This window comes from Pongo abelii, chromosome 11 (assembly GCF_028885655.2).
Source record: "Pongo abelii isolate AG06213 chromosome 11, NHGRI_mPonAbe1-v2.0_pri, whole genome shotgun sequence".
NCBI classification, from domain to species: domain Eukaryota; kingdom Metazoa; phylum Chordata; class Mammalia; order Primates; family Hominidae; genus Pongo; species Pongo abelii.
Genome location: NC_071996.2, coordinates 97,132,474 through 97,158,276, shown reverse-complemented (window position 1 = coordinate 97,158,276; position 25,803 = coordinate 97,132,474). Strand labels below are relative to the sequence as shown.

Sequence of the window (25,803 nt, the reverse complement as noted above, 5' to 3'; positions counted from 1 at the left end):
GAAAAGAGAATAACAAAAATCAGTCCCAGTTTATGGATGATTCTGCTTGATATGATGCTGTGAGTTGACAATAAACTGTTGCCTCACTACAGTCCAACTCAAGAGTGGCCCAAAATAACAGTGGTAAATGATTAGAAATGTTAGTAATACACGCAATTATTTTTTTAATGTAAAGGAAACAGTGGTCTGATTTAGATGTATTCTTGAGAATTAGCCAATGGCTTGGATGCTTGTCAAAGATCTGGAGAAAATAAGATTAGATGATGGAAAAGAGGGCGGTCTAGGGGAAAAAGTATTGCATTAGTTTCCTATGTATGATTTTCTACTTTGGAGATTCAAAGTCTAAAATGAGTTTCACCTGTCTCAAATCAAGGAGTCAGCAGAACTGTATTATCTTTTGGAGGCTCATAGGGGAGAATTTTTTTTTTTTTTTGGCCTCTTCCATATTCTAGAAGCTGTCTGCACTTCTTGCCTTGTAGCCCCCTTCCATCTTCAAAATAAGCAATAGTTAGTGAAATACTTCTTATATTACATCACTCTGACACTCTCTCTCTTCTGTGTTTGTATTCCACTGTGTAAGATCCCTTGTGATTGGGCCCACTTGGATATTCCACCACAATCCCCCCAATCTCAATTCAGTTGATTAGCCAGCTTTATTTTATCTGCAAATGTATTTAGCCATTTCTGCGTATATTATTCACAGGACAGGGGAGCCAGATTTTGGACCTCTTTGTGGGGTTAATATTCTGCTGATCACCCATGTAGATATTCTGGTGGAAGTGAGCACAAAGTGTTTAGATACTGGGATCTAAGTCAATGTCCACAATAGTTGTATATTATATACTTTGTTCTTTGTAGGTCAGCAGCTGATGTCCTAAGTCTTCCAGTGTTTACATAATGTTTCAAGAAGTTCCTTAGCGGGTTTAAGCCTTATTTGCCTAGAGCAATACTCTTTGCTGTTGTTTTCTCTCTTCTCATTCCAACTTTTTTCACTCTTTTATATTAATTTTAAGAATGTGTATACTGTAAATTATTCCATTATTTTCATATAATACAGTGATTAAGATATTAGGCTTGAGAGACAAAGATTTTGGTTTGAATTTGGATTATTACACTTAATAATTCTGTAGCCTGTAATAACGTGTTTAAATATTCTGGTCATTAGTTATCTGTAAAACAAGCAATGCCTAAGTAGAGTGTTATTTGGAAATAAAGTGAATGTATTAAAATCTGAGAAAAAATGCTTTATATAAAAATGGTTTTGTTAGATTGTAGCTATTATTAGTAGTAGTACTTGTATTAGCTATTTTTTAAAACATAGAGGACCCATAAAAATAAGTAACTTAAACCAAAATATTCATAGTAAACATATTTTGCCTGTGTTCTGTATTTGTCATATTTTATATATTTAAATTATATATTACTACCATAATCAGAAGTCCTTAAAAACCCTACATAATCAATTTTTCATAAAAAATTTCTATGCTAACATTTGTTTAGTGATTCTCATAGCGTCTGTGGTTATTGAATTACAAGCTGCCATAAAAAAATTCACTGACAGTACATAATTGCGTATAAATAATTATAGTGACCATGGGGAAACTCATATAGAGCACTGGGGTCAGAATTATAGATAATCCAGGCCAAGACTAAAGTTATTAGCATAACTAATAAATAAATCTAGGTGAATAAAACAAAAATATTGATGTAGTTTATAAAATATGACCATGGTAAAATGTTGGAGGGGTATAGTTTTTAACATTACAAAGGGAATATAACTGTAGGGACAATGGACTGCCCTCATAGTCATATATTATGACATTTAACCCATGCATAAGACCCTTATTTTAACCAAATATTCAATTACTAGGTGTAATACTGAGTGCTTTAAATATCAATCATGAAATGCTGTGTAAATGACTTGAGAGAACATAATTGTGTGAACGGGTTTTGCTAATAAGCCTTGTTCATCCACTGTGCCCTTGTAGGGCAAATCAGTCAAATTAGAGGTCACCAATTCAAGAATTAAGTTTTGAAGTGGAAGAAAAATTCAAAAATCATCAGTTAAATAAGAGGAATCAAGGGAGTAAAGCAGAGCTTACTTACTCACTAACCCCCATCATACAGCAAGTGTTCTGTCTCAGCGAAGATGTACATTACATTATATATTACATATATTCATGTGTGTGCATGTGTGAGTTTTCCGAGACGCCAAGCTTCCCTCACAGGTGGCATGTGTCTCACAATTATCTTACAGCTGAAAATATTTTTCAAAGTAGCTCTTACGATGAGTCAGAGATATCAATTGCTGCTTACATCATCAAGATCTTTAACTGGGGATATCACAGGTAGAAAAATACACATGAAAAAACTTGTGAGTAATTAAATATAGTAAATATAATAGAACTTTTCTTATTGCACCAAGAGATTAACTAAGGATGAATTTCCAAAGTTACTAAACTTGAGGAACAGCCATCTTATACGGAAATGAAATAGACTTTCATTCCTTCATAATTCTGCATGGCAGGACATGAACTAATCTGTGTGGTGTAAACAATATTGTACTTTCATAACAATGAATTAAGAATCAAAATTAATTTGTAAGTTCACATATTCTAAATAGTATAGAGTTTAAAAGCCAGCCAATCCACAAATATTTTAATGCAGTCTTGTTATCAGAGGTTCGGTTTTTCATTTCCCTTGCCTCTCCTTTCCCAAAAATTATTTTCTTGAAGATTTTATTTTTGTTTTCACAAAACATCTATAATGTGAAAATTTAGACTGAGTGAAACTCAAACAACTGAATGATAGTATGTGTGTGTGCGTGCGTGTGTGTGTTTATGTATCCTAAGATAATTTTCATGCTATAGGCACAAGATAGTCGATAGTATGAAATATATAGATTATTTCATACTACACATGAAATATATAGACATATGGATATAGACATATATATATATATCTCGATTGCTTCCAGTTCATAATGAAAACGTATTTATATTTAGTCTTTTAAGTTTCATCCATAATTCTAATGATCATTATACTGTCCAGATATACTTCCAGAGAAAAATTTTAGTCTAGTCCCTATTGCTCACTCCTATGGAGAATTCTCTTTCAATCTTTTTAACTTTAAAGAAGATTTAAACTGTCCAATTGTCATTCACTATCTTTTGTACAATAAAATTAAAAGCATTATAACTAAACTAATATAATTAAAATTAAACACAAATTTATTTAGATAACATTCAAGACCTTTCTGATTAAGAAATTGATTGTGAATATCAGTATTATTTGGCCAGACTTTCTTCTCTCCTCAAAATTAAAAGGATAGAAATTAAAAATTTGAATATCAAAGAATATTTATTTTAAAATCACAATAATGTACATTTTTAATATGACTTTTTAAAAGGTAAGCTTTTGTGCTTAATGACAAATGAATATTCCCTAAAAGAATATTTGTCACTTTCCAAAAATCCATTTGCTTATGGTGAGAACAATAATTCTAGAAAATTTTCCAAATAAACACAAAAATAAAAAAATACTTAATATTTAGGTAAAACATGAGAACAAACACTTTACAAGAGCTCTTCACACTGAGGTAATGTATATTTTTCCTTGCCCCTTGAAAATTGGTTTTGTGACTTGCTTTGACTAATCAAATCTATCAGAAGTGCTGTTGTGTCACTTCTGAGCAAGAATTCACAGGGCCTTACAGCTTCCTTGCCATCCTCTTAGATCCATGTCATTAGATCTAGATATTCTTATTGCGAGAAAACATGGTAGAAAAGGGATGCATTTTGCCAACAATCAACAAATTACTCACCTGTGAGATGCATTAATTAAAGTGAGACCATAGTGAACTATCCGGTTCCAATGAAGCTACAGAAGGCTGCAGCAATGTGAGTACCGTAAAGGGAAACCACCAGAGGAAAACTATGGCTGAGCTCAGCCTGAAATATAGAATTCTAAGCATATTTAAGCATATATATATATTTTAAAGCTTCTAAGTACAGGTGTAGAAAATACCATAAAATATTATATAATTTTTCTTAAATTAAAATTTTTCCTAATCTCTCTCTTTCTCTTCCCTCTTCTATTCCTCCCTTCCTAGGTGTCATACAGACAAACACACAATAGAGAGGCATAATCCTGGGTATGAACATTAGTCAATTCCAGTAACTACAAGTACTAATGTGAATAATCAGCATATAATCACACTCATATATTCTGAAATTACAAGTAAAATCACATTCATGGAATGAGCACATTGAAATGTTAATATACTCTAGCCTAGTGTTACAATTTATATTTTTAATTTGATAGTCCCTGAGAAGCGTCCTCTGTACCACTGGCTTCTCAATTTACTTTGAGTAAAGCCTTTATCTACAAAAAGCCCCATTTAAAAGGCAAACACTTTCATCTGCAAATATATGAACATAATGGTAAAATATTCATAGAATAATTTATACAAACAAAACTTATAAATGTTTATTTAGAAAGGTCATGTTTCAAAGCAGACAATTGTCGTGCAGACGTCTTATTGTTAATCAGACTGAAATGAGACATTGAATGTGAAAGTAAACTACTTTTGCAATTTGACCTGAGGATAGCCTCAATTGTAATTATTAATTTGGGTACCATTTATTCCCCTTTCTAAAAACTAGGTAGATACAATACCTTTCCTCAAAGTAAGCAAAAAATACATAAATAAATAAATAAAGTACTTCCAAATAAATTAAATTCTTATATTTTAAATATACGTGCAGTAAATTAAAATACAACTTGTATTACAAATCTAAAAAATTAAAGTATTAAAAATTTTCATCAATTGATAAATACATGTATTGTTACAAAACTATATGATATTTGGAACTCTGTCTTAAAAATGCATTAGCATATAACTTTATAAAATATTAACAAAAATATAAGATTAAGATATTAAATATTTATCTTAGTTATATTTTAGGAAGAATAAATTCAAATGAAATCTTTCATATCAATTTCTTCCCATAAATAGATTTTTCATTTTTACAGTTTTAGACTGAAGAAAAACTACAGTAACCAAGCAATAGGCAATAAAAAGCTAAAATATTTATATCTGCTTCTGCATTATGTGCCAATTTGTAGAAAATAATGCAGAAAATAGACAGAAATGTTTTCAATTCCACGCTTCTTATTCAATAAATATTTGCTGGAATGGATTACCAATTTTTCTCAAAACTCTTATAATTTTCCCAAGAACCATCAAACTCAGTCATATAGACTCATATAGACAATGCTAAACAAATCATGTATGCGCCAATGGTTTTTTATAATTCTATATAGATTCATAGTTATTCATATTTTAGTTTGATGTCAATTTCTGTTATATTATTCTAAGCTTCTCCCAATTAATTTTTTGTATTTGCAGTTATAGAAAAATGCTTATGGTTCTAGAAGTTATAGAAAAAATGACAGCCACATATTTGGAGCAAAAGAGGGGTGCGGTTAACAAGTGACTTTTAAATTTTAAAATCTAAACCTTATTACTAAGTAGTTTATGCTTATATTCTGTGTAGATGTTAGTGCTTTTATGCTTTATGTATTAATCATATTTACTTAGTAAGAGATCATTTTTTAAAGAAATACCTTCATTAAATTTGAAATGAGTTGTGTCTAAATAGAAAAAAAAATCAACATAAGATTGGACATTCTTTTACTTTGTGCCCTATAAAAATGTAATGACTTCTGAGACATCTAGGGTGGTTTCAATGCTTTATTTGGAGAAAGTATGGCCAAATCGAAGACACATTAACAGAAAACAGTATTTGTATTCTGCATTTTCTCAAATTTTGATACATTTATTCATTCCATCAACTTTTACTGTTATTTGTGAGGTTCTAGAATAAGGAGATGAATGCAATAAATATGAGGGTGGGGCAAAGTGAATGAAATATTTTGTCTCTGTAGTTCTCTCATTTTGTCTCCTATATAGCTATGTCTTCTGTAGCATCATTAGGACAAAATTTGCTGTGAATAGAATTATGGTCAGTGTACAAAGAAGAAGAAAAGATTAGCCCTAAATTTGAGAGGTGAGAGTTAGAGTGGAGTGGAAAGCATTGGTGAGATAAGAATCAAGAAGGAAATAAAGAATTTACTTTTCAGAAAACAAGGGCATGATGGAGGTTTAAAATTAATACAATATTCTAGAAATGGTGATTCATTGACGGTGATAATAGCTTAGAATATGTTAATCTATATGTAGAGGAGCTGAAAGTAGGAATGTGAAAGAAAATTAACGAAATATCATATTACTGCATTATATAATATGAAAGATCCAGAACATGGAATAAGTATGTCTGCTTAAGGCATGGGAACAAAAAGAAAGTTCATGAAAATCTTCCCCAAATTAATTGAGTTTTCTAGAGCCCATGTACACCACTTAAGGGTATGAGTATTGGCTTGGAATTGCTACTGCCAATGTTGACCCCATGTGTATCATTTGGATCCCAAGGACTGCCTGGCAGACCACTGCCTCTGCTGGCACCTGCCTAGAGGTATACCACCTAGAGGTATAAGGATTGGCCAGCTCAAAGTTGCCATCAGCAGCAATCATGTATGCCACCCAGGGGCTGAAAGAGAAGCATTTCCAGCTCATTGCCATCATAATTTGTCGCCAAAGATGGGTTCAGCTGATGTCCCATTTCCAGCAAAACCTCACCACTGACTCCACTAATAACTATAGCTTAAGCTACTGAAGAACTCACAGAAACTACTGATGGTAATTACAGCCAGGGGAATTATGCAGAGACTACACCAGAATTAAAGGCAAAACATTCTACCCAACAAACACTATGGATACATTACATCTTTCTGGAGAAAAAAAATCTTTTCTATGTAAGTTAATTCATAAAATTAAAAGAAATGACTGTTACACCAATGCCCAGATATAAATGTATGGACACAAGAAACATGAAAAAGCAAGAAAACATGACACTTCAAAAGAACACAATAATTCTCCAGTAACAGACCCCCAAAAAGGAAATCTATAAAATGCCCACCAAAGAATTCAAAATAATGATTAAAGAAACACAATGAGATATAAGAGAACACAGATAAACAATACAAATAAGTTAGAAAAAAAATTAATGATCTGTATTAGAAATTCAACAAAAAATGGATATCATAAAAAAGAAACCAAAATCTTGAAATGGGAGAATTTCATGAGTAAAATAACAATATACTTAAGAGATTAAACAGTAAACTAAATCAGTCAGAGAAAAGAACTTTTAAATTTAAAGGCAGGTTTTAGAAGTAACACAGTGAGACAAAAAATGGAGGAGGAGGAGCAGGTGAAGAAGAAGAAGAAAAAGGAGGGAGGAGGTAGAGGAGGAGGAGGAGGAAAGGAGGAGGAGAGAAGGAGGAGGAAGAAGAATAAAAAAGAATTTTTAAAAAGCTTTGAACATATGAGACACCATAATGTGATTACACATTTGAATTTTTGGAGTTACAGAAGGAAAACAAACTTTTGAAAAGACATAAATACCATATTTAATAATAAAATAGGTGAAAACTTTTCAAATCTTGGAAAATACATATAAACATTCAGATAGAGGAAGATCAAATATCTCCGAATAGTTACAAGACAATATTGTCATCTCCAAGGCATTTTATAGTCAAACAATCAAAAGGGAAACAAAAAAAAATTCTAAAAGAGGAAGAAAAAGTATTAAGTCATATATAAGAGAATTCTTAAGAATAACAGCAGATTTCTCGGCAAAAGCTTCACAGGTCAGAAAAGAATGGGATGATAGGGAGACTGAAGTGGGCAGATCACAAGGTCAAGAGATCAAGATCATCCTGGCCAACATGGTGAAACCCCATCTCTACTAAAAATACAAAATTTAGCTGGGCGTGGTGGTGCACAACTGTAGCTCCAGCTACTCAGAAGGTTGAGGCAGGAGAATCGCTTCAATCTGGGAGGCAGATGTTGCAGTTAGCCGAAATTACACCACTGCACTCCAGCCTGGTGACAGAGCATGACACCATCTCAAAAAAAAAAAAAAAAAGAAAAAAAAGAATGGGATGATATATTTAAAATGCTGACTGAAAAAGTACTGCAGATTAAGAATACTATACTCCACAAAGGTATCTTTCAAAAATATAGGAGAAATACTTTTTTTTTTTTTTTTTTTTTTTTTTTTTTGAGACAGTCTTTCTCTTTCACCCAGGAGGCTGGAATGCAGTGGAGTGGTCTCGGCTCACTGCAACCTCCACCTCCCAGGTTCAAGTGATTGTCCTGGCCTCAGCCTCGCAAGTAGCTGGGACTACAGGCTCCCGCTGCCATGCCCTGCTAATTTTTGTATTTTTAGTAGAGATGGGGTTTCACTATATTGGCCAAGTTGGTCTTGAACTCCTGACCTCAACTGATCATCCTGCCTCAGCCTCCCTAAGTGCTGGGATTACAGGCATGAATCACCATGCCCTGCCAAGAAATACATGTTTTTTAAGACTAGCAAAAAAGGAGGGAATTCATTATCACTAGACTGGCCCTAAAATAAATACTTACAAGAATCATACATCTGGAAGCAAAGGAATGCAATCTACCATCGTTGAAATCCACTAAATTATAAAACTCACTGACAGAGAATATACCTAAATTAGAAAGAAAATGGACTGACATGTTATCTTTACAAAAAAAACCACTGAAAAATAAAAGTAAACACTAAAAGAAGAAAGGAACAAGAGATAAACTACATAATCAGAATGCAATTAACAAAATGACAGTACTAAGTCCTCATGTATTAATTACAACCTTGAATTTACATAATTTGATATAGATATAGACAGGCTAAATGGATTAAAAGAGAAATCTAACTGTATGTTGCTGATAAGAAGTTTACTTTATGTGTAAAGGCAGAAATAGACTGAAACGAAAGGGATGAAAAGAAAATATTCCACACAAACAGAAAACAGAAGCATGTAGAATGTTTATACCTATATTAGACAAAACACTCTTTTGTCAAAAACATAAAAAGTGACGTAAGGGTCATTATATAATAACAAATGGGCAAAATCACCAAGATATTATAACAATTGTAAACACACACACACAGTCAACATTGGAAGATGTGTGTGTGTGTGTGTGTCTATAGATATGTGTATATATATATAACAAATATCATTAGAATTAAAGGGAGAGATAGACACCAATACATTAATAGTTGGGACTTTCTACACCACACTTTCAGCATTGGACAGATTATTTAGAGAGAAAATAAGCAAAGAAATGTGAGACTAAATTTGCACTGTAGATTAAATGGACCTAACAGAAATTTATTTACTAAACCTTTTATCAAACAGTAGCAGAATACACAGTCTTCTCATCAGCACATGCAAACATTCTCTGGGATAGACCATATATTAGGCCACAAAACAAGTTTAAATGTTTTTTTTAATTTAAATCATATCAAATATCTTTTTAGAACATAAAGGAATAAAACTACAAATCAATAATAAAGGGAACTTTGAAAATTTAACAAATACATGGAAATTAAAGAACATACTTTTAAATTACCTTTGCATCGACACAGATAGTAAGAAAAAATGTAAAAGGAAATTTGAAACAAGTAAAAATGGAAATACAACAAACAAAAACCCACGTGACACAGCAAAAGCAGGGATAAGAGGAAACTTCACAGCAATAAACATCTACAAAAAGGAGAAGGAATTTAAATAACAATCCTAATGATGCACCTCAAAGAAATAGAAAAGTAACAACAAATCAAACCCCAAATTAGTAGGACAGAAATAATAAAGATTAGAAAACAACTAGACAAAATGGAGACTAAAAAAATTATAAAAAATCGATGAAATGAAAAATTATTTTTTTCCAAAAGATAAACATAATTGATAAACTGCTTGCTATACTAGTCAAGAAAAAAAGAGAGAAGACCTGAAAAAATAAAATCAGAGATAAAAATGAGACATTACATCTGATATCACTGAAACATAAAGGATCATTAGAATTTATTATGAACAATCATATGACAACAAATTGGAAACCTAGAGGAAATTGATAAATTCCTGGACACATACACCCTACCAAAATTGAACTAAGATGGAATAGAAAACTTGAACAAGCCAATAACGACTATGAGATTGAATCAGCAATAAAAGTCTCCCAAAAAAACAAATGCCCAAGACCCCATGGCTTTACTGCTACATGGAATTCTTCCAGACTTCTAAAGAAAAGCTAGTTACAATTCTCAAATTATTCCAAAAATTAGAAGAGGAGAGAATTCTGACTACCTCATTCTATGAGGCCAGCACTACCCTAATACCAAAACTAGATAGGGACACAAAAGAAAAGGAAACTACAAGAAAATAAACCTGATGAATATAAATGAAACAATCCTCAACATTATAGTAGCAAGTCAAATCCAACAACATATTAAGAAGATAACACACCACGATCAAGTCAGATTTATCCCAGGGATGCAAACATCGTTCAAAACATGCAAATTATTTTATTTTCAAGAGAATTAAATCGTTTATTGATTACACATGATAATGGATGATACAAAAGCTTCATTCTCATCTATAATTTTATCTGGTACCATCATTCAATTTAGATATATTGCATAAGATGTGGCCACAATCATTTTTATAACTAATAATTCCATGATTTTGCTTGGGTGGCTTGGGTGATCCCTTTTAATGGTGAACTTCGGGTCATAACAGTAACTATCTTTCAACTACACCAAGGTTTCTGAAGACAATGGCTTCTCCACCCAAGCAGACTGTATATAAATTCCAAATAGAACTTGGCACTACTCTGAAGGAATTCTAACTTCACACTGTTGGGGAAATTTACCAAGATGGCTTCAGAGTAGACTAACTTAACACAGCACATTTAAAAAAAAAAAAAAAAAAAGACACATTTATTCAGCATCATGATCAGACTATTACATTTAGCAATCAACAGCATGGGTGTAAAAAAAAAAAACTACATTAAAACCTTTTGTTGGAATGCTTTATACTTTCCACAGAACAGAAACTAAAATAACCTGTTATACAACTTACCGCAAATACAGACCTCTAGTTTTTTGCCCACACACATGAGTATTTGTCTAAAACATTTTTTTTCCTTTGGTAGCAGCTAGGCCTTGCCACCACTGTGTTTGGCTGAGTTCACAAATCTGTTGTAACCTGTAGCTTCCCTGTCACTTATCTGACTCTTCTCTTCTGCTAAGCTTTGTTTCCTGGCAGTAATTAAAATCTTCTGCCACTGCCATAGCTACTACTGCTACTGGAACTGCCATAGCCACCTTGGTTTCATGGTTTATCAAAGGATTGGCCTCCACCACCACAGAGACCAGAACTTCTGCCTCCAAAGTTTCCTCCCTTCATGGATCCAAAATTTGAAGACCTATTGTTGTAATCGCCAAATATACTGTAGCTTCTACCACTTCCAAAATTGCTTCCATCATTACCAAATCCATTATCGCCAACCCCACTGCCACCATATCCACCACCACCACAGCTGCCACCAAAGCCACCAAGACCACTGAAGTTTCCTCCATAACCAAAGTTGTCATTCCCACTAAAACCAACTCCACGACCACTATCAAAGTTTCCAGAATTACTTCGACCTCTTTGGCTGGATGAAGCACTAGCTATCTCTTGCTTTGACAGGGCTTTCCTAACTTCATAGTTGTGGCCATTCCCAGTAATGGTATGGTCGTCAAAGTTTACAAGCGCAAAGCCCCTTTTCTTGCCACTGTCTTGGTCAGTAATGATTTCAATCCCTTTAATTTTTCCATACAGTTAAAAAATATTATCTTAAGTGATGTTCTTCAGTGTCTTCTTTAATGCCACCAACAAATATCTTTTACACAGTTAAGTGGGCACCTGATCTTTGATAATCTTCTCTTGAGACAGGTCTCTTTGGTTCCACAACTCTTCCATCCACCTTGTGTGGCCTTGTATTCATGGATGCATCCACCTCTTCTGCAGTGGCATATGTGACAAACCCAAAGCCCCTGGAGCGCTTGGTGTTTGGATCTCTCATTACCACACAGTCCGTGAGCACTCCCCATTGCTCAAAATGGCTGTTCAGGCTCTCATCAGTTGTTTCAAAGCTCAACCATCCAATGAAGAGCTTCCTCAGCTGTTCGGGCTATTTAGGAGACTCTGATTTAGACATAATGGCAAGGGGAGGAGAGACTTTAACAATGCTTCCTCGGTGGCATCCACAGGCAGAAGGAAGTAAACGATGAACATACCTCCACCACGTGCAAATTAATAAATGTGATACATCACAGTAACACTAAGTGTTTAAATCATAAGACCTAAAATTATAAAACTTCTAGGCAAAAACAGGGGAAATGCTTTAGGACAGTTGTCTAGGCAAAGATTTTATGACTGGGACTTCAAAAGCACAGGCAAAATGCCTCTACAAAAATAGATAAGTGGGCTACATTAAACTAAAAAGCTCTGGACAGCAAAGAAAACAATAAACAGGGTGAAGAAACAATCTTTAGATTGAGAGAAAAAGCTATTAATCTGACAGGGGAATAATACTCAGAATTCAGAAGAAAAAAAAACTCAAACAACAGCAAAAGAATAAATAAACCCATTAAAAAGTGGGCAAAGAATCTGAGTAGACGTTCCCAAAATAAGACATACAAGACATACAAATGTATAACATGTATATTAAAAAATGCTCAACATTACTAATCATCATGGAAATGCAAGTTCAAATGGCAATGAATTATCATCTCACCTCAGTTACAATGGCTATTATCAAAGAAATAAAAAATAAATGCTGGAAAGGACTGGGAGAAAAGGGAACTATTACACATTGCTGGTGGAAATGTAAATTAGTTTAGCCATTATGGAAAGCAGTGTGACAATTTTTCATAAAACTAAAAAAAAAGACCTACAATAGGATCCAGCAATCTCATTTGATGGTATTTATTCAAAGGAAAAGAAATCAGCATATCAAATAGATAGCTGTACTCCACTTGTTTATTGCAGCACTATTCACAATAACCAAGATATGGAATCACCCTAACTGTCCATCAACAACAGAATGAATAAAGCAAACGTGGTATATATAGACAATGGAATTCTATCTATCATAAAAAAAAAGTAAAATCCCATCATTGGCGGGTTCATGGATGGAACTGGAGGTCATTTTGTTAAATAAAATAAGCTAGGCACAGAAAGACAAATATCACAAGCTCACACTCACCTGTGGGTGCTATAAAAGTTGATTTCATGAAAGTAAAAGTAGAGTGATAGATGCCAGAGGCTGGGAAGGGTGGGTATGGGGCTGAAAAGAGGTTGGTTAATGGGCACAAACATATAATTAGATGGAAGGAATAAGTTCTAGTTTTTGACAGCACTACAGGATAACTATAGTTAACAGTAATTAATTGTATATTTCAAAATACCTGGAAAAGAATATCTGGAATGTTTCCATCATGAAGAAATGACAAATGATTGGATGATTAATATAATAAATACCCTGTTGTGATCATTTTGCATTGTATGCATGTATCAAAAATCATCTGTACCCCGTAAATATGTATCAGGTATTAATACATGTTATTATGTGTTAATAAAAAATACTGAAATTTGAAATGCATTATGAAATAATATTTTTACATGGACATAAGAAATACAGTGTTTAATTTTTGTATAATAAAATTGGAGTTGCTGAGATTTATGTAAATTTAAAAATTTATAAATTAATTATATCAAAACTATATTATTATGCTACATTTTTAAAAAGGCCTCAAGATGGTAAAGGAATGAGGGAACTATTGTAAAAATTTGTAACGCAATGTGTGAACATTCTTACGCTGGTTTAGTCAGCAGAGACACTCTAGAAATAGTGTCATTTTGAGATTTGTTACTGTGGTACACAGAGTTTTTCAGTAGTACTGAGGTAAGGAGATATTTTTTGTGTGGTTTATTAAAAAATTAAAACAATGCCAGTCAGTAGGCTTATACTCAAAGAAAATGCTAGGTCTTATTTGTAAGAGTTTCAGTTACATTTATGCATTTAAAAGTATGCAGCCAAAAGACACATGAAAAAATGCTCATCATCACTGGCCATCAGAGAAATGCAAATCAAAACCACAATGAGATATCATCTCACACCAGTTAGAATGGCGATCATTAAAAAGTCAGGAAACAACAGGTGCTGGAGAGGATGTGGAGAAATAGGAACACTTTGACACTGTTGGTGGGAGTGTAAACTAGTTCAACCATTGTGGAAGTCAGTGTGGCGATTCCTCAGGGATCTAGAACTAGAAATTCCATTTGACCCAGCCATCCCATTACTGGGTATATACCCAAAGGATTATAAATCATGCTGCTATAAAGACACATGCACACGTATGTTTACTGCGGCACTATTCACAATAGCAAAGACTTGGAACCAACCCAAATGTCCAACAATGATAGACTGGATTAAGAAAATGTGGCACATATCAACATGGAATACTATTCAACCATAAAAAATGATGAGTTCATGTCCTTTGTAGGGACATGGATGAAGCTGGAAACCATCATTCTCAGCAAACTAGTGCAAGGACAAAAAACCAAACACCGCGTGTTCTCACTCATAGGTGGGAATTGAACAACGATAACACAGGGACACGGGAAGGGGAACATCACACACCGGGGCCTATTGTGGGGTCGGGGGAGGGGGGAGGAATAGTATTTGGAGATATACCTAATGTTAAATGATGAGTTAATGGGTGCAGCACACCGTTGGTATGTAACAAACCTGCACGTTGTGCACATGTACCCTAAAACTTAAAAGTATAATAAAATGAATAAATAAATAAATACAATAAAAAAGCTACAAATTAAAATATTTAAGGCATTTTCTTTATTATTAATCCTTGCCATAATTTGATTTCTTAATTAAAAAACTAATCTCTAGTCCTGATGGCATAGAGCTTTTACTCTGTCTTGTTCTTTTCTATATCACTTCTAAATGATGGACCTTTACCAGCTCTGGACTCTGTATGGTGTGTTCTAGACCAACGGTACCTCAAATTCAAATGCCTTAACTTAGACTAATTGTCTTTCCTGATTCTTTAAACAAGGCAACCAATACATAATTGCTTTTCAGTAAAATTAGTTGAATAAAATACTTTAAATTTTCCATGGAGGCTTTTACTCAGTTGCACTACAATAAGTCAGCAAATTTACAGTTCATGATTTGTTTTTGGTGAATGTTAATTATATCCAGGGTCTTATCCTTGTGAAAGCTTCTCTTCCCATTATGTTTAAGGTCAGTTACTCAGCAATCTTTGACTTCAGTATAGTAAATAAAGTACAGATTGTGACATTTATGTCTTAGTGGATTTTTTTTGTATGTTTGTTTGCTTTATTTTTAAAGAGAGAATCATTTCTGAGCAATAAAAAAAGGAGTGGAAGTAGTTGACAGACTAGGAAACATTTTAATTTATTTTTATTTCTGTAATAAAATTTGAATGTATAAAGAAAGCTGTAGCAAAACACTTCAAGACTTCATAAATCTATAGAAAATACCAAATTAGTGGATGGCATTTGAACAAATTGCAGGGATAATAAAAACAGACCAGGAAATTAGGTATGTTCTAATATCATGTGGTTTTCATGAATCAAACTAGGGCTATATATAATAGGTATTTGAAGAGGTCTGCTGATAAAAAAAAAGGTACATAGTTTGATATATAAGTAATGAGCCTGGAGAGTGTTTACATTTTAAGGGATCTCAATTATTATTTATTCTAAATCCATTATTTGTCCATTAAGGACACAGGTTCAGAGATGATAAGCTATTTGCTCAAGTAAAAAAGCTACTTAATAGCTTTGTGATTACAGGTGCTAAGACATGAAACCAACCATCTAATTCCCAAGTTTAAGAAATATCGTGATATCTAATGCTACAGAGAAATTTTGAGCCTTTTTTTCAAAGAAAGAGCTAGTAATACATTACATGCACAAAAAAAAAAAAAACAAGCCCCTTTAGCATTTTGTAGGTATTTCCTTTCTTAGATATAAAATAAAGGAGCCGTGGCACAGACCCTTTAACCCAATAACATATATAAATGTAATGTTCAGGTAAGTATTAAAACCCTTCAGGACCACTTTGAAAAAGAGAAAAGTAACCTTGAATTTCAAGAAAGTAAAAAAATATTAAATATATTCACTTGCACAGCTATTTTTCAAGGTGGATTGGCTTGATAAAAATTATGACCTTTTTCTGTGCCTTATTTTATTTGCCAGATCTAAAAATATTGCCAGTGCCTGAGGCGTAAGTCAGAGTGAACCTCTATTATCACTCCAGAGACTTGGCATTTTCCTCATTAGGCTCCATAGTATCTGACTGAGTGACCTTGTTTGGTGAGAAGACACAGATGGAGTCTGTCAGTAAATCTTGTTAATGTAACAAGTATTCCCACTGTTAGATGAGTGTTGAGCCTGATACTGGCATTTCTTCCCTTAGTAAACAACCCATATTCCCTTTCCAACATGGGTCTCTTCCTTCATGCCATCAGGTTTTTCAGCATTAGCTTGTTCTAAGGATTATCTAAAAGGATGTCTCTTGCTGTGAAGGTAAGATGCTCTCTCTTTCTGAATAGCAAACTCTTGCTGGCTTTTGAAAGATGTAAAGATGACATTAAATGTGGAAAACATAAACCTAAGCCAAACACACTGTCACCATCCTAAAGAGTCCTGTAAGTGTTTCACCTAAAGGTAGTAAGATTTATTATCAGGTAACCACTTCCGTAATTTGTCATTTCTCCCTGTTATCCTGTTTTGCGATGTAAAAGACAAAGCTTTAAGAAAGGAAACATTCTCAATTTGAGGGAGAAAGATTGAGTTTCAGTGCATGTAAATATAAGTGTTCAGCGGCAGACGTCAGACTGTATCATGTACTTGGAAAAAGGCATTTAATCTCTAACAATTTCAATATCCTTATCTACAAAGTTGGTAAATAATTATTAAAAATAACCTTTCAGATCTAGTAAGGGGATCAAACAAGATCGGGATTAGCTTGTAAAACTATACATATGTTTACTTATAAGTATAAAATATAAAATAAAAGCAATCAGAAATGCACAGCAAGGAGCATACTTTAAATCTTAGTGGACACTTAATATGTACAAATTTTAATTTTAATTAAAAATGAACAACTTTTGCAATTTAAAATTAGAAGATATCTGCAAAATATAGTAGGCCATAATGATTTAAAAATAATAATATCTCATTTACAAAGGGCCTTAGCTACACTTTTATTAAAAATGTTCAACTTTTTATTTTTATTTTAAATAACTTAATAATTATAAATCAAAGCAAAAATAATGGTTCCATAACTTTTCAATGTTTCTAGTCCCTCATACTAAATTAAAAGTACTACACTAAGTAAGTACTGAGTGTCTTCAGGGGCTCTGCTTGTAGAAGAGCTCTGTAGGAAAAATAAGCTTTCCTTTAGTACCTATCATACTCAGATACTGAGGTCAAAAGAAGAATTATAAACTCAGAAGATTCGAAAGTTCTTGACCATATTCTAGTAATAAGATAGAAAATAACTCAAATATTGTAATCAGCTATGATAAGTGATGGAGCTATCTCCTAATGCGCATAATATAAAATCTCAAAAGTGGGAACACTAATCATATGGCAACAGATGGGGGATTTTAGCTGGGCTTCTAGGAAGTTTATAGTTATACTGAAGTTTAGAATTAGAGATAAATACAGAAAATGCATGCCAGTCAATGAAATGGCATGTCTAAGAGCTCTGAGCTATGCATGGGAAAAATGAAGACTGTTATTGTTCACAACAACAAGCTAGAGGCTAACAGAGATTATTTATGAATGCATTCTAAAGTAAGGAGTATAAGTTCTACCAGAAAATCAGTAGATTTTAGCAGAGGAGATTGATACAATTTAATCTCAGTGGAGAATCTGTCCAAGAAATAATATAATTACCATTTGATTGACCCAAACACAAATGTCCAACAAAACTAACTTATTTTTTTTTTTTTTTTGAGACGGAGTCTCTCTCTGTCGCCTAGGCTGGAGTGCAGTGGCACGATCTCGGCTCACTGCAAGCTCCACCTCCTGGGTTCAGGCCATTTTCCTGCCTCAGCCTCCCAAGTAGCTGGGACTACAGGCGCCCGCCACCACGCCCGGCTAATCAACAAAACTAACTTTTTATTCAAGGTCAAATGGTGATCCAAACTATATATCCAACGTAACTTGGCAGATCCAAAAAATTGATTTGTTTAAAAAGGCATAAATAAATGGAAAGGTTTAGGTAATTATGAAAAGTAATACATGATAATGTGATTAAAAAGGAGTGCTACACAAGAAGGGAGACACTTCCCTAATAGTGATGTAAGGTGCCCCTGGATCTTCTCCCCGGAAAAGCAACCATAACTGATGAAAACAGAAATTTCTCTCTATCTCTCTCTCTCTCTCACTATCTCTCTCTCTGTCACACACACACACACACACACACACACACACACACACCCCTCTAAAGTCTCTGGAAATTTTCCTAAGATTATTCATGAAAGAAAGATTTATGTATTTAGAAAAATCTACTAAATCTTGTTAAGAACAGTGAGAATCTGTAAATTCAAGTCACATTCTATCACTTCACTAGCCCCAGCTTAGTGAAATAAAGGCTCTCTTCTAGGATGGTGTGCCAAAAAGATAAGGCTTCCTCTCCTCCCATCTCCTAGTATAGGGCTCTGTTTTGTTTTTGTTTGTTTGTTTTTAATGGGAAGGTCAGACCAACAGCATATTTTATAACCCCACAGCTTCATGCTGTTGAAGCACTATTCCAGGCAAGTGAAGCCCAGGGGTCAGGGGCTTCCTTCTTCCACCCAATCTCTGTTACTATCATGGAAATTCCACAACAGAAAAGGCAGGACAATATTGGGCAATGGTCACTCTCACCCTAGCTAGCTCCATAGTCAGAGGGAGGCTTCATGTCAGGAGAGGCAATCTGAGAAGACCATCACTCTTTCAGCAATCTGATTGTAAAGCAGGTTCCCATTCCCAGATAAATGGACTGTTACACCCCTTCCCATCTTGCAAGTAATGGCAGACAGGTTATGCCCAGGGAGAGCTGCGAGACTTAAGAACAGAGAACCCCATAACTTTCACTTTTTATTTGGAACAGAACACGGGGAAAGTAAAGCCAAAGACTGCTATTGAAACAATGGTGATTATGATGGTAAGTAATTAAGAGGAAGCTTGAGGCTCCATGATAGCAACACATATAAACTTCCTGTATATATATATATATATATATATATATACACACACACACACACACACACACACACACACATGTTTATGTGCATATATATTTATATATGTATGTATATATGTGTATGTAAGTATGTGTGTGTATATATAATGTGTGTGTACATATATACCCACACATTGATAAATGTAAAACATATATATAACAGATAAGCTTAGATGTATGTATTATATTACATATATATAACAGATAAGCTTAGATGTATGTATGTATTATATATAGATGTATAATTTATATATAAATGTAAAATATGTATATATAATACATAAATATGAATAATTTATATACATGTTATATATAATTTTATATATAAATATGAATTTATATACATATATGTTGTATATAATTTTATATATAAATATGAATTTATATACATTATATATAATTTATATATAAATAAAACATATTACATATATAATTTTATATATATAGCATCAATTATATATATATAATTTGTATATACATATAACATATACGTTATATGTATATATGTACAGAAAGAGAGCGAGAGAGAGAGAGACAGCATTGATGACACAAAAATAGGGGAAGAGAGAATAGAGCTGTATAGGATTAAAGTTTCTATAACTCACTGTAATAACCTTGTATAAATCTGAAGTAAATTCTGATAATTTGAGATGTATTTTGTAAGCCATAGAGCAACGAATGAAAAATACATAAACAATATACTGAATACAATCACTGAAAGTAGTAAAATTTTACACTACAAAAAAGTCTCCTTAATGCAAAAGAATACAGTAAAAGATGAAGAGAGCAACAAAAAAGACATGAGACATACAGAAATCAAAACTAAAATAACAAATTCAGCCATATCAATAATAACATTAAATACAAAGAAATTCAATAATTAATTCAAAAGTCAGAGTAGAGTGAATAAAGAAACAGAACATTACAAATAGATTTACAGTAAAATGTTGGGAAAAGATATATTATGTGAACAGTAATGATAAAAGAGCTGGGACTGCTGTACAAATATACAATTTAGACTTTCTAATCAAACGATTATAACTAAAGAGAAACATTTTATAATGATATAAGTACAAACTATCAGAAAGATATAACAATTATAAACATATAGACACCCAAGAATAGAGCCCAAAGGTACATGAAGAATAAATTGAAAGACTCAAAGAGAGAGACAATTTGACAGTTATAGTTGTAGACTTCAGACCTCCACTTTCCACAATATATTAGAAAAATAAAGCAGTAGTTCAGACAGAATATAGAAAAATTGTACAATACTAGAAATCAGTTAGACCTAACAAATTTGCAAGGAACACTCCACCAATTAACACTAGAATACGTATTCTTCTCAAACACACATGAAATATTCTCCATGATAAACCATACACTAGTCCATAAGTCAAACCTCCATAAATTTTAGAGGATTGAGATAATACAAGTACATTAAGTACATTATCTGACCACAATGGAATAAAATTAGACATCTAAAACACAAGTAAAGTTGGGAATATAATCCTTTTTTTTTTTTTTTTTTTTTTTTGAGACAGAGTCTTGCTCTGTCACCCAGGCTGGAGTGCAGCGATGTGATCTCGGCTCACTGCACACTCCGCCTCCCGGGTTCACGCCATTTTCCTGCCACAGCCTGCCCAGCAGCTGGGACTACAGGCGCATGCTGCCACGCCTGGCTAATTTTTTTGTATTTTTAGTAGAGATGGGGTTTCACCGTGTTAGCCAGGATGTTCCCGATCTCCTGACCTCGTGATCTGCTCGCCTTGGCCTCCCAAAGTGCTGGGATTACAGGCGTGAGCCACCGTGCCCGGCAATAATCCTCTTAAAAACAATGAATTAATGAAGAACTCACACAAGGAAAATTTAAAAATATTTAGAAATATATAAAAATAAACAAATATTATAACAATACATGTAGAATGCAGCTAAATCAACTGCCTGGAGAGAAATTTACAGCTACAATCACCTATATTTGAAAGAAAGAAGAAATCTCAAATTAATATACTCACCATTCACCATAGGACACTAGAAAACAGAGTAAATTAAACCTAGGGCAGGCAGACATGACAAATAAAAAGATTAGAACTGAAATTACTAAAATAAGAATATATTTTTAAAAATTTTTAAAATTGAAAAATTCCACAAAAATAGTTTTTGTGAAAAAGGCCATGAAATTAATAAATTCCCAGCAGGATTGACCAATAAAAAAAGAGAGAGAGAGGAGAATAACATGCTATATTAAGAAATGCAAGAGGAGATTACTTTGCAGAAATAAAAAAAGTATTATAAGAAAATACTACAAATAGTTAATGCTAGAAAATTAGATAACTTCATGAGTTAAATACAGTTTTTCAAAGCCACAATTTCCAAAACTAACTCTGGAAGCTATAGAAAATTTTTAATAGTCTTATGAAATATAAAAAAGATAAAAAATAGTAATTTAGGTAATCTACACAAAGAAAAAGCCCAGTCCTAACTGATTTTAATGGTGCATTCTAACAAGTATTTAAACAATTAATACTAATTTTTCACAAACTTGTCAGAAATTAGAAGAGTAAAAATACTTTCTAACTTGTATGATGCCAATGTTACTCTGATATGAAGATCAGAAAAACGTAGCCCAAGAAAAGAAAATTACAGACTAATATATCCTTTAAATATAAACTAGAAATCCTCAACACCATATTGGAAACGAATCCAGCATATTTATGAAAAGAATTATTTACTGTGACCAGGTGAGGTTTATTCCAGGAATGCAAGGTTGGTTTAACATTATAATATCAACTATTGTAACATACTATATTAATATAATAGAGGACAAAATACACTTGGTCATCACAATAGACACATTTGACAAAATATAAGGTCCTTTCATGATAAAAAAAATCACTTAAAGAATTAAGAGCAGAAAAAAATAAAATAAAATAAACGACTTCTTCCTCCTAATAACAAACATCTATTAAAAATCCACAGCTAACTTAATGGTGAAACTGGGTTGTCTTCCCCTAAAATCAGAAACAAGGCAGGAATACTTGTCTTGCCATTTGTGCTCAATATTGTTCTGGAAGTTTCAGTCAGGGCAATTAGGTAAGAAAAGAAAATAAGAACAATCCAAATTGCGAAGAAAATAGTAAACTAATTTCACATCAAAAAGTTTAAATCTGTACACTTAAAACTATAAAACACTGTTAAAAACAATTAAAGAAGACTTGCATAAATTGAATATTCCATGTCCCCAGATAAGAATATTTAATGTTGTTAAGGATGGTATAATTCCCCAGAAAATCTACAGATTTAACATAACTACTATAAAGGAATTAAGATGATTTTAAAGTGTTCATGGAATTGGAAACTGCAGATTAGCCCAAACAATCTTAAAAAGAACAAAGATGGATGACACACTGTCAAATTTCAGAACATACAATGCAACAGTAGTAAGCTAAGCAGTAAGCTAAAATAGCACTCATGTGCTATTGACATGAGTATGGATGCATTGATCCATGGAATAAAATTGCAAATCTAGAAATAAACCCTTACATTTATGGAAAATGGATTTTTGATGAGTGTCAACATAATTCAATGGTAAAGGAAAAGACTTTTCAAGAAACAATGATGAGGCGAATGGATATCTATGCACAAAAGATGAGTAACTGTTAAATGTATACAGGAATTCCTTTCGGGATAACTAATCTAAGATTAGATGATGTTGATACTTCACAGCTCTGAATAGACTAGAAACTATTAAATTGTAAAGTTTAAATGAGTAGATTTTATGGTATGTTAATTATATTTCAATAAAACTGTTTTTTTTTTAATTGGAGAGCCATACTCAGCAGTAGCTTTAAGGAATAGAGAAAATAAAAATTAATTAAGTTGGAGGAAGAAGGCTTAAAAGGATGTAAATATTAATTAAAACCAGAAAGATGGCTAGGACTGAGTTAGCACTACAGAGACATAAGAACATTCCGAGGAGCATATTATGTATTTGTAAAGGCTGACATAAAAATATTGTCTTCTTGAATTTTTTTCACATTTAACCTATAATCAACTTAAATTAAGGAATAACTGAGGACATATTTGAATTTTTAAGTACATCATTGGGAATTTATTTTAAGCTGCATCTACAAAGAAATTCTGGAAAATACCATATGCAGATGCCAGTGCCATGCTTCTTGCACAGCTTAAAGAACTGTGAGCCAAATGAACCTTTTTTTATTAGTTATCCACCCTCAGGCATTCCTTTATAGCAACAGAAACTAAGACACCTATTGAATGAAACAATAGCTGAAAACTTTCCATATCTCCAAGAGATTTAGACATCCAGATACAGTAAGCTCAGAGATCCCCAAATAAATACAATTCAAAAAGGTCTTCTCCATGTCATGTTATAGTCAAACTGTAAAAAGTCAAAGACAAATGAGAATTCTAAAAACAGCAAGGGAAAAGCATATACCCACTGAAAAAGAAGCCCCGTAGATCGTGCCATCGCACTCCAGCCTGGCCGCCTGGCAACAGAGCGAGACTCAGTCTCCATTAAAATAAAAAAAGAAAAAGAACCCTCATAATACTAATAGCAGATTCTTTAGCAGAAACTTTACAGGCTATGAGAGAATACAATGATATATGCAAAGTGCAGAAAGAAAAAAAAAATGCAATGCAAGGATACTATACCCAGAAAAATTATGCTTTTTAAATGAATGAGAAATGAAGACTTTCTCAGAAAACCAAAAGCTAAGAGCATTCATCACCACTTCACCAAACCTACAAGAAATTCTTACGGGAATTTTACACATGGAAGTAAATTGACAATATTTACCACAAGAAAATGCAGAAAAATATTAGATACACTGGTAGAGCAAACAAGCAATACGAAAGAGAAAGGACTCAAATGTTACCACTACAGAAAACCATCAAACCACAATAACAAAGGAGAAAGAAAGGAACAAATTATAGATATACCAAATAATCAGAAATCAATGAATAAAATAACAGAAATAAGCTCTAAAATATCAATAACATCATTGACTATATAAATGGAATAAACTTTCTACTTAAAAGATGTAGATTGGTTGAATGGACTAAAAACAAATGACCCAACCACAAGTTGCCTACAAGAAACTCATCTCACCTCTAAAGACACATAGACTGAAAGCAAAGAAATGAAAAAATATATTTCATGCAGATGAAAACCAAAAACGAGCCAGAGTAGCTATACTTACATCAAACAAAACAGACGTCAGGCCAAAGAGAGTAAAAAGAGATAAAGAAAGTCATTATATAATGATAAAGGAGTCAACTATGCAAGAGAATATAACGATTCTCAAGATAGGTGCACCTCACATTGGAGTACCCAGATATATAAAGCAAATATTATTAAATCTAAAGAGACTTCAACACAATAATACTTCTAGGTCATCACTGATTTAATAAATATTGTCTGAATTTTTCTACGTGTTACACTTTCACAAGTCTAATAATATACTGAAACATGTATATTTGCAATAATTGCAATGTTACTTTCTCTTATCATTCTTGTTTTATGTTATATTAGATAGGACCTCTTTTTTTGGCTTCATTCAACAACAAAACCACAAGTCATTGTGTGATGTTTTATTAAGAAAGGTGTTCAGGTATACAAATTAAAAAATATTTGCCATATGCCTGAATTGTTATGGTATTATGTGCCCTATTATCTATAAATCATGCCTTTTAATGAACGCAGGTGAATAATTAAGGTAAAGAATATTTGGCCAAAAGACTCCTAATGTAAGTTTGGGGGTAACTTTGTGCAAGCAGATATCCACTGTTAAAACCAGGAGCATCTATGGGAGTCCTCTGTTACACTAAATGTAAAACACATTTAGAGTTAACTACTACCTGTGTGTCCGGAATTGGTGGGTTCTTGGTCTCACTGACTTCAAGAATGAAGCTGTGGACCCTTGTGGTGAGTGTTACAGTCCTTAAAGGTGGCGTGTCTGGAGTTTGTTCCTTCTGATGTTCGGCTGTGTTCAGAGTTTCTTTCTTCTGGTGGGTTCACGGTCTCGCTGGCTCAGGAGAGAAGCTGCAAACCTTTGCGGTGAGTGTTACAGCTCTTAAGGCGGCACGTCTGGAGTTGTTCATTCCTCCCAGTGGGTTCATGGTCTTGCTGGCTTCAGGAGTGAAGCTGCAGACCTTTGCAGTGACTGTTACAGCTCATAAAGGCAGTGTGGACTGAAACAGTGATCAGTAGCAAGATTTATGGCAAACAGTGAAAGAACAAAGCTTACACAGCACAGAAAGGTACCCAAGTGAGTTGTCACTGCTGACTCAGGCAGCCTGCTTTTATTCTCTTATCTGGCCCCACCCACATCCTGCTGATTGGTCCATTTTACAGAGAGCCAATAGGTCTGTTTTACAGAGCTCTGATTGGTACGTTTTGACATGGTGCTGATTGGTGCGTTTACAATCCCTGAGCTAGACACAAAAGTTCTCCAGGTCCCTAC

The 25,803-nt window shown here is 33.3% G+C and overlaps 1 pseudogene; it reads right to left on the bottom strand.

The window, feature by feature from the left end:
* Window positions 1-11,253: 11,253 nt before the first annotated feature.
* On the bottom strand, window positions 11,254-12,187 carry LOC100438939 (heterogeneous nuclear ribonucleoprotein A1-like; annotated as a pseudogene).
* Window positions 12,188-25,803: the final 13,616 nt, after the last annotated feature.